The sequence below is a fragment of the Carlito syrichta genome, unplaced genomic scaffold (assembly GCF_000164805.1).
Source record: "Carlito syrichta isolate Samal-C Ts95f unplaced genomic scaffold, Tarsius_syrichta-2.0.1 Scaffold187469, whole genome shotgun sequence".
NCBI classification, from domain to species: Eukaryota; Metazoa; Chordata; class Mammalia; order Primates; family Tarsiidae; genus Carlito; species Carlito syrichta.
The window spans coordinates 33,445-44,950 of NW_007131565.1; the positions used below are offsets into that span (position 1 = coordinate 33,445).

General features: G+C 36.3%; 1 pseudogene; it reads left to right on the forward strand.

Annotated features, from left to right (window-relative positions):
• Positions 1 to 10,162: 10,162 nt before the first annotated feature.
• Positions 10,163 to 10,463, forward strand: LOC110594969 (annotated as a pseudogene).
• The last annotated feature ends 1,043 nt before the right edge of the window (positions 10,464 to 11,506 follow it).

Here is an 11,506-nt window from a genome sequence, read left to right on the forward strand (position 1 = left end):
CTTTCTGTAGATTTTTCTCCCTTTACCCCTTTCCCTCCCCCTCTTCAATTCTGTTTTTGAGGGAAGGTGGGGTTGCTTTTATTTCTCTTCTGCAATGACCTGTTCTTCCTTATGAGGGTCTTCTGGTTTTGTTCACTTTTCCCTCTGCTTTACAGTCTGTCTATTCAGCAGTTTGCAGTCTTGGTCTGTTCAGAGAATCTCACCAGTTCACCTATGCCGTCGCCATCTTGCCCCGTCTCCTATTATTTTATTTAAAATTAACATACAACCTTTAAGAGCCTCCAGTCTGATTGGTTGTTTAATCTTATAATCCTTTGTGCTGAAGTACACAGAAAATATTAAATATTTAAAATCATTTTTTGTTCAGAATAAGTTTTTGGAATTTTTCTGTACTATCTAGTAAATGAAGCACAATATTTATAATTTGAAAGACTAATTTCTGTTTGTTAAGAAACCGTTCTGTAGCATGGACAAACAAAACTGACCAGCAGCAGAAAGTGTTCCTTTTACCATGGACGCTAATAATACTAGTCTATAAGAGTGTGGGACTAACCTGTACTTGAGTGTAGGTGGCAAGCAGGCTTCTGTGTGCCTCTAATGTCAAGCGAAGTTAACTGAATGAAAAGAAGGATTTATACTGGGATGTTTTACTGTATTTTTGTCTCTAGCACCAGATGCTGCTAGTTCACACCCATAAAACTACAAGTTAGTGTTTAATCCATATTACTTGGGAGACTGTGTTGATAGTGACCCTGTCTGAGTATATATCTGTAGGTAAGGGTTTGTGATGTGGCGGGTGTGATACTGTACACATTTTCTAGACTGTGTTCTGTAGACTTCATATGGGCCACATCACTGTAATCTGCACTGCTTTGGTCAAGTTTAGAAACACAGAGATCTGTTCCCTGACCAGGCCCAAATGCAGGTAGTTTTCTGATTCGAGATGTGGGTCTGTCCTTGAGTAGGAATTCAGATTAATTCACTCAGTTAAAGGAGTATCCCCCAAAACAGCATATTAGGTATAGGTTTCTGATCCTAGAGGAACCTATAAGTCAAGTGTGTTTTCTAAGTAATTGCAAATTGCCACTAACTTGAAGATAAATTCTTGAGGAAATATTCTGCTGTATATGAAACATATGTATGCTTACATTTTTTCTTTGTGAATTATCAGGACCTAATTCTCCATTTGATTCTTCTGAATGATCATCAGTATATGACATAAAATTCAATAAATTTTGAGCTTGTTGAAGGAGTTCCACATCAAAATGATCAAGTTTAACAAAGAACTAGATAGAGACTACAGTGATTTGTTAGATATCTATAGACAGGCTTCATAAATTATTCACATACTCTTCTTCAGTATATAGGAATCTCTTAAACACATAACTTATTCAGCTTGATCACATTCTGGTATGTTACAAGTCATAGTTGAAATGTGAAACTGATTATAATTATGTATTTTAATGATCTCTTCCAGAAAGTATGATTGCATCAAAATATTGTATTTAAAAAGGGGAAAGTCTGTTGACTAATGAAGAGATTAAATAAATATGTGATTGTCAATAACATTTCTGATTCTTCCCCTAAAACTAGAACATCTTTTTTTCAAGCTTAATAGAAAAGTTTCAAGATTGCATAAAACAATTAGTTTTCTACTCTGAAATACTCTCAGAGTTCATAAATGCAAAAATTATTTATGATGACAAAAAAATTTTAGAAAATGTGACCCAAGATAAACAGTGAGATATGTGTGATCAAACATTTCTATAGAATTAACAATTTTAATAAAAAATGCAAATATATAAAAACTCTTTAAACCAGATCTTGGAACCAGATAAAGATGCTCATTCATATTTTGACTAGCACATATAATTGTGGTGACAAAGGGCCAGAAAGAGAACAGAAATGCAGTAATTACTAGTCCAATTTTTGACCCTGTTAAAGATATTGCTGGTTCTGGAATTATATCAGGCAAGAAAAAGTATGTAATAATGATTTGGAAGCTCTTTCTGGGTTGCCTGGTAACATTCTCAGTGAGGTCTGAAAGCTGAACTACCTTATTTATAGTTACTGTTCAGTTCATATTTCTTAACACTCACTCTGCAACTGGAACCAATTGACACAAAAAATTGTTCTCTACTGGTAAGATATCTCTCATGTGTGCTCCATGAATAGGTTAGTGGGAATATATATTCCATTTCAATGTATTTAATGGGGGTCTTTATCTAAAGGAAGAAAGCTCTTGTTATGCTTCCTTTGGATTCTAGAGGCAACACATCTTACATCTATGTTTACTAGACTCGGTCCACTCCAAATATCAGGTGGCCTGAATGGGAACTAGAGCTATAAAGTGCACTGCAACAGCTAGAGCCTCTCTGCAAGCATCCCTGCCACTTGAGCCAGGGATGATACGGATAATGTGAAAAACACAATCAAGCATCTGGATATCATGAACACTTACAGAACTCTCCACAAAAATAATTTTTTTATGATAGTATTACCCAAGATATACTGTATTGTAAGCTACAAGAAATCTTAATTTTAAAATCATGATCAAATTCATCAAATAATATAAAGTATATTCTCTCAGAACAAGGGGATTATATTAGAAGTAACAAAATAATCTAAAATAGCTAAATATTTGAAACTAAATAGCACACAATTGAGTAAAAGGTCAATGAATAAATAAAGGGGAAATTAAAAAGTACTGTGAACTGAAAGAAAGCATGATCTCAAACTTTGCTGAATAGAAAAGTACTGTATATGCATCCCTGGAATTAAAGCCCAAAATGCGTATATGAACAAAGAAAGTTGCACAAACAATACTCTCAGTTTTATCCTTGATGTATCAATCAAAGAAGAATAATGTTAAAAACAAGTCTTTCCCTTAGGAAATTAGCATCCATAAAAATGTGGGAATGTAATGAGCACAGGTGTATGTTTGAACCATTAACATCGTGCTATTTTAATAAAATGTCCATTAGAAACTTCACAAGATAAAATTATAAGAAAAAATGAGTAGATTAACTTCTCAGAGCATTCTGTGACAGGGAAAGTCAAATAGGATTATTCAACAACATTATTATGTGGTGTACATATCTGAGACTTCTAAGAGCTTGCTCAAAACCAAAATTCATACACTATAGGTGGCTAACATTCATCTGATGGTTGGTGATAGTTATGGTCAGTAGGCAAATGCAGGAAGATGTCCTCTAAAGGTCTTCATTGATTGAAGGTGATGTCAAGACACCCTTGGGTTCCCTTTTTTCATGTCATAGTTGAGATTTGCTACAGCTTTGAGGGCAGCGGGGAACTTTAGTGGCTGCCTCATCAAGGATATGGTAGCCATTTCCTGGAGGTTCTGTGGTGCATGAGCGCCCTAAGTGGGGAGAGACAAAGAGGTTCTGGTAGGCTGTCCTGGAGTGCCTTGGTTCCTGTTTATACAAAAGATGTGCCTGTGCCCATGACTGATGCTTTGCAACCTTTTTCTCAAAGTATCTCCACCATTTCAAACTGAGTACACCTAATGGAGACTTGTCCTCTGGCCACTGGCACAACTACTTCAGCTGCATTGAGAGACTCAGTCTCCTGGGAAGTTCATGTTTGGAGCTGTCACATTTACAGTGTCCTCACAGCACCATCTTCATCTTCCAACTGGTGTTTGTGAGGTTAAATCAATAGTATTTTAGATGTATGTATGTTCCCACTTGTGAATATGTGGAGAAATATACTCTGAAGACCTGTCATTCTTTGTATATTTTGCAAGTTGCTTGCTAAAAATGACTTATTTGCTTTGCTTTTTCAGCTTAAGAATATGATTACACTAACCATGGAATATATTGTGTAGGAACAATCATGCTAAAATGATCTATTTATTTAACCTTTGTAGGATCATGTTGTTCTGTTGATTCAAATATGTTGTTTGTTTTGATTATATCATTACATTTAACGAAATACACATGGTTCAGAAATATTTTTGCATCAATATTTTAAGTTAAATCTATAAAAATGTATATTTTTCTATGTAATTATTGATAAGATATAGGAATCAAATTCATTTTGGAAAAATGATAATTGACAACTTTTTTGTTGAGTTGGAGTCTCATTCTGTCACCCAGGTTGGAGTGTGTTGGCATACTCATGGCCACCCCAGGGAACTGGCAACTTTGATTTTCTTCTTATAACAATACACTACCAAAGGAGTCATATCAAGACATCATTTCACTTGAAAAGTAAAAGGTATCTACATTTCCTGGTACAAATATGTAGTAACTAAAAGGCCAGCACAAACACTGTGAAACATATTAAAAAATGACAAGAATGAAATGCAAAGCAATATACTAATTACATCAGAAAGCAACGGCAGAAGTAAAAACCAGATGATAATAAGAAAATATCCCATTTACAATGGATTAAAAAGATACCTTGGAAAAAATGTAACCAGTGGTGACTAATCTATACATTGAAAACTATAAAATATTAATGAAAGAAATAATAAATAAAACACAAATGGAAAGAAATCCCTTGTTCATGGAATGAAAAACTTAATATTGTCAAATGTTCAGACTACCCAAAGTCATCTACAAATTTAACATAATATCTATCAAAATACAAATGACATTCTTCACAGAAATAGTACATTTAAAAATTCTAAAATTCCTATGGAAGCAAAAAGACCCCACATAACCAAAGCAATCTTGTGAAAACAAAATCAAACAAACAAAAATTGCTGGAGACATCATACTACCCAATTTCTTCAAAATATACTACAAGGTGTAAAAACAGACACAAAAACCAAAGAAAGAGAGTAGAGATTCAGAAATAAATTGGTGCAGTTGTGGGCAAAAGATTTTCAGCAAAACTGCCAAGTACACACATTAGAGAAAAGAATTTCTTCAAAAAATGGTGCTGGCAAATTTGAATATCCACACAGAGAAGAATGATTTAGATACCTACTTCTCACCACAAATAAAAACAACTCAAAAAGAATTGAAGAATGCTAAACAGTGTAAAATAGTAAACTAAAAAAAATTGGTAAAAGAAGGCAAACAGAAAATGATTTTTGACATTGGTCTGGGCAAACAGTTTTTTAAATAAGACCTCAAAAACACAGATAGAAAAGCAGAAGTAGAAAAACAGGATTACATCAAAGTAAAAAGTTTTTGCACATAAAAGGAAACAATTGACTGAATGAAGATATACTACAGAGTAGAAAGAAATATTTGCAAACTATACATCTGGGAAGGGGTTAATAAGCAAAATATATAAAGAACTTAGAAAACTCAGCAGTAATAAAAAGGAAAAAATCAATCTGACTTAAAAATAGAAAAATTAGTTCAAAAAACCTTTCACAAATGGAAGCTATTGAACATTGTTACCACAAAGAAATGATAAAAGCATGAGGTGATAGTGATGCTAAATATCATGATTTAATTAGTATACAACATATATTGAATGTATCAAAATATAAAATTGCACCCCTTCCATATGAACAATTAAAATGCATCAATTATAATATAGAAAAAAAAGAATAAAATTTCAAGCTATTTTAAAGGAGAAAATGAGGACTAGGTGATCTAAAATTTCAAAGTGGGGGAAAAAACTCTTTTAATTAAGCCAACATTCATCTGACTTTTTGCTTTCCTGCCATATTTGCCAAATGTGCATGTGGACAGAAATTTTGACTTGGCTCAGGCAGAGGAACACAACTGACAAAGGAGAACATAGTTGAACTTTGAAATTAAAAAGTTGAACAAGGCACCAGAGCTAGATTATTTTCATTGTTGCTGTTGTTTTATAAATGGGACATCTACTGAAAACTATTGGTCAACAGACTGGAATTGATGGAGTAGAAAGGTGGAAAACTCATGAAGACTCAAGATTATTTTTTCCCAGATCATCCTTTATATATTTCTAAACAATAGGCATTGATTTCTTTCCCTTCCTTGATGGGTCTTCTGGTTAACATGCTACTTTTTTTTACATCTCCACAGACCCAACCACATGGTCTGGGCTAGACCGCCTCTAGGGTCACATAAGTTTCAGATCTCCTCAGCTATGTTGGATTGAGTGAAATTGAGTCTCTGCAGAGAAACTTCACTAAACATTTAGGGACTACAGACCTAAAGGCCATCTTGTCCTCATTTCTTATAAAACTTGCAGTGGTGAACGTAAGCACCTAGACAGTGGTCCCTTTAACCCCAAGAAGTTGCACATGAAACATACCAGGACTTATTTTTAGTTTATATTTTCAATAGGTAATAACCTCCATTATCTGAGTTTATTGAATGTAAGTGAAAAAGCAGCAAGATTGTCCAATACAGTAGACATAGTAGCTCATATCTACTATATTTGTAGCATGTTTCCATTCCTAAACTACTCCCGCTGTCTTAAAATTGTTTTTATTTTGTATTTGTTCTGAGGCATATGGGATAAATCCTATGCTCTGCATTACTAGTTTAAGTTTTTGTTAAAAATTGAACTTTTGGAATTTCAATAACTCCCTTTATCTTCTATCAGAAAGATGGAATTGAGGTAATCAAAGAGTTTAGTAATAGGATCTTGTACCAAATATTCAATTATAAAATTATATTTAGCCATTCAAAACCTAAGATTTTTATACGTTGTCCTCAGCCAGCTCTAAGTACGGATAACTAATGTAAAATGCTGTTGCCACTATCTTTATGAGATGAGGTAAGAAGATAAGAAATAAATTGGGAAAGTAGAAAAAAGAGAAAGTGGGGCAACCCCCTCTGGTCCCTCCTGTTCTGGGCACTTTTCTCTCTTCTCAATAAATCCTGCTTTCTAAAACAATAAACAAAAACAAAAAACAAGGGAAAATAGAAAATACTAATTTCTCATTATTACCAAATAATCATCCTATTAGAACATATGAAAACAGAGGAACCTCTTGATGCATTCAAATTTGTGGCGATGGCCTGGTGTTTATACTGGCTAACTTTAATTGACAAATATAGGAAGGGCAGGGAGGATTAGGTTGAGCTTTTATTCAGTTACATCATGATTCACTATTTCATCATGTCATAATCATCATCAGCTTAAAGGGACCATCCATCATTCTTCTACTGTTTATAACATGCCAAGACTTTTGCAGCTGAGGGACACATAAATGAGTGGTAGCTGAGGTGTCACCAAGGTACTCATGGGACAGACCTATTCCCCTGAGTTCTCCAACATCTTCCTCTTAAACTGACTCAATCTGCTGAGCTTTTCCACAAACAAACAATGCATATAGGCAGTTGGGCTTCAAGCAATAAAGTTTGTTTATGGGACTGTACCACTGTGGGAGTATCTTGTATGTACTGCTTGCAGAAATAAACTCCAGTATCCTCAGCCTCCATCCTGCTATTTTCAGTGTGAAACCAGTGCCAGAACCACTGCCTTTGAACCTATTTGGAATGCCAGAGAACTCCTTGGAAACTAAATGAATCAGGAGTTGTGGAGACTGATCTGGTTTCTACAGGTAACATTTCAAGTGGATGCTTCCATTACTATGGAGAAGGTACTGAATAGACCTGCAGGAGATGGAGACTGGCTCTCCAGGGATGGCAGGCAGGGAGAATGGAATCTGGGTCATTACACCATCCCCACTAAATCCTGAAACAATGAGAGAAAAGTGCAAGGTTGTGTACTAACACTGAGACATTTTCACAATTTTTCGTCTTATAAAATGTCAGTCTACATAATGTTTTGTTATTTGTATTTATACATCAAAAACAACCCAATTATACAAAGAATAAAAGATTTTCAAGCCACAAAGTGATAATTAGAAGCTGCATACACCAGCCCTCTCTGTGTGACAATCTTCACCGGAGTATAGTTCCCACCCCTTCTAGAACACTCTTCACTCTCACAGATCTAAATAGCAAATGTCCTGGAAATGTGCACATATAACAAGTGGCAAGAACACACACAAGAGGCAGTGGGACCCCAGAGCTTGCTCTCTCATCCAATAGTCCTTCCACTTCTCTCTCTATCCTTACCAGGGACCTAGAACATTAGCAGCTTCAGGACCTGAGCAGGGATCCTTATTTTCAGTGCCTGAACTGAGGAGTCCTGATTAATCAAGTCAAGGTCAAAGCTGTACTTTTATCTCACACTGACATAGGAAATTCCTCCCTGGGGGATACTATGCAAATCCCCTTGTGGGTACAATAGACTGAAGAGACAATAGAAAGATGAGAGTCTCTTTTGTGAATAAATTGACACAAAATGACCTTTCTGTTTCATGGAAGACTAACAGATAAAATCTCTGTAGTTTCAGTCAGAGAAGAGGCAGATAATGTTTCCTTCTATTTTCTCCATCAGTTTTTTTAATACTCTAGCATTTTCCTAGGCACATTTTTACACTTTTCTTTCATAAAGTTGAACTTCCATAAGTATTTGGTTATTCTTATTTTTCTTTTTTTATTATTTTGTTTAAAAGAGCCTATGGTTGGACTTTGCTATTTTTAATTGAGATTAAGCACATATAGTATAGGGCAGAAATGTTAAATGTGCAATGAACAAAGTTTTATGGATATTTACTATCCAGGTCAAACTATAGACTATTTCAAGATCTCCAAATACTTTTCCCATGCACATTCTCATTTAATAACTGCTCCCCTTATTCCAAAAAAAGTAATTGTTATTTGAAATCTATAAAATAACTACATGGAATTCTGTTTCCCATTTGGCCTTTGAATATTGATATCACTTTTCTTTTTTTCCCCCCTCTTCTTTTTTTAAATTTGTAGTTTGGATCTTTAGGAGCTGCCTCTATTCTAGCATATTTTAGCAATTATCAATGATTTGGGCAGTTTTCCTAAAACACCACAGGCTCATGACACTTCTACCAGTTCATCTGTGTGTGATTTGAGGACTTCATGCCAAATGCAATAGTTCTTATCTCCCTGCACTTGTATTTTTTCACTTGGCTCTCTTGATTCTCTACCAATAAACCCTGCAGTTTCTAAGTCACAAGGAAATGATGCAGAGATTATCTCCACAATTCTACTCCATGATTTCCAGGAATCCAGTATTAACCGTCTGCTGGTATACTATTTGTTTCAACAAAGGTAACACTTTGGAACAGCAAAGCTGTGGATTCTGTTTATTTCCTGCAGAGTTCATCACATTTAGTTGAAAACAATGAAGGATCTTGCTCTGGGCTCTGTTATAACACAAGTTCATCCTCTTTGGAGTCAAGCTGCAATTATTTGTTGGCATCCTCATGCTGGTAAAACTACATTTTATAGTTCATACATACTGAACTGGAGTGAAGCAGAGCAGTCCCCGACAAAAGGCTACCAATTTGTCTTATCCTTACTCAAAACTTTAGTACTTTTCCAAGAATAAATGCTCTGAGTTTGTCTACAATGTTTGTAATTTCCAGAGCCCCAAAAGAGTAGTTTTTGATAGTGTTTTATTTTATACTATTTTTGTTTGATTGGCTTTTTATTGCAGAGAGTTTTTAACAAACTCTTCAAGACATCATAACTAGAAGTGTCTTCCAGGCAGTGGGCAGTGGTTTATACCAGTAATCCAAGCACTTTGGGAGGTGCTAGGATTGAGGCATGCTTGAGGCCAAGAGTTTGAGACCAGTCTATGCAACACAGTAAAACCTCACCTCAAAACAAATAAAAATAAAATGAATATGCAAAGAAGAGAGGCAGGAAGGCAGACCATCCAGTCTTTCTGACTTACTGACATCGAGGCACCCACAGAGCCAGAGACTTGGGGTAATCTCTGCCAGGGGGTCCATGTAACTGAGCCAATAAGGAACAGCTGCTGTGTCTGCTTTGCTATTGGGGTGACAAAGCATATTAGGGTCCACAGGGTGATGCATTGACCCCTGCGGTGGGTCCAGGAACTCAGCCTGTCCTTCTTGACCTGCTTTCAAGGATTCCTGGTGTTCCCTGCTGCCTCAAGCTCCTTCTTCCCTTCCCAATCTCCCCCCTGCTCCCATCTCCATCCTGGAAGGAGTCACCACCCACCTCCCACCATGACTCTTAAAAACATCCACACACACCCTCACACAAATATCCACAAGAACCTGAATGACCTGACAGGAGGACTGTAGAATAGTGTTCAGCAGGTCCTGTTGGTGACGACATGTTCCATGACAAAATAGAACAATAGGGGTAAATGACAGTCCTATTAGGGTGGAGTGTTTTTCTTGAAAATTCATCTCCCAAAAGATGGCACTTCAAAACACCTAAGGTTACCTGTACAACAGGAATATATCATCCAAATGTAAACAGTAATGGCAGCATCTGTCTGGATATTCTACGGGCACAGTGGTCTCCAGCAACATTTCAAAAATACTCCTGTCCATCTGTTCTCTATTGTGTGATCTCAATTCAGATGATTCTTTAGTGCCCAAGATTGTTGGAATCTACAAAACAGACAAAGAAAAGTACAGCACAATAACTCAGGAATGGACTCAGAAGTGTGAAATGTAATTAAATAATTTATTGGATAACCTCTACAAATAAAACTAGGGGACCTCTGAAAGAGAAAGCCTTTTCATTTCCATTTGGCTTCTTTCTGTGAGCCCAAGCCTCATCTTCCCTGCCCTGGTGCACAAGATTACCTGATACAGCAGTGCTGCATCTTGCACATACTCGGAGAAACAAACCAGAAACACTTTATTCCTGTACCATCATTGTCTCCTAACAGAGTGATATGTGTGTTACAAGCCAGTTCTCCAGCTGTAACCTAGGTGTGTGGTTAAAAGCGTTCTTCATTGACCTAAAATTGGACAAATCAAGGTGTAAGGAGTGGTGGGTATGGTGTGTGCTTGGATTGGGAAGAAAAGCTCCACTGCCCTGTAGGAGATCATTTTTAAGTGGGATCCATTTAAAATCAAAGCAGTTGTGTAAAGCAAGGTGAAGAACATGAAGCTGTTTCTCTATTCACTTTATTTTGAAAGACCTATGTCTTAAGTGAAAGTTAGAACAAACCAATTAAATTCTATTTACATCCTGTATGTTAAGGTCTAAGTTTATTTGATCCACATGTAAATGGATTGGAGCTATTAGAATATTAAGTGTGATGGGCTTTGTTCCCAACTCTTACATCTCCCTACACTTCAATCTTTGACCTTTCACACTCCATATTCTTTGGTTTGTATGTGGTTTCTTAGTTAATATATTAATAGCTCTTATTTTTCTTATGTTGTTAACGGCTTAGGTCTATTTGGATAAAAGGGTGAAAATTCAATTAATGGAAATATTTGTGTATGTTTAAAAATCAAAGCACTCAGCCGGGTTCGGTGGCTTAGCCTGTAATCCCGCGCCTTTGGGCGACTGAGGTGAGTGGATGACCTGAGCCCGCGGGTTCGAGACCCACCTGGGCAGCGAGACCTCATCTCTACAATAAATAAAAAAAAAAAAAAATCAGCCGGGCGTGGTAGCGTGTGCTTGTAATTCTGGCTACTCGGAAGGCTAAGGCAGAAGGATCACTGGAGCCCAGCAGGCAAGGCTGCGGTGGTTGGGAGCGGCCA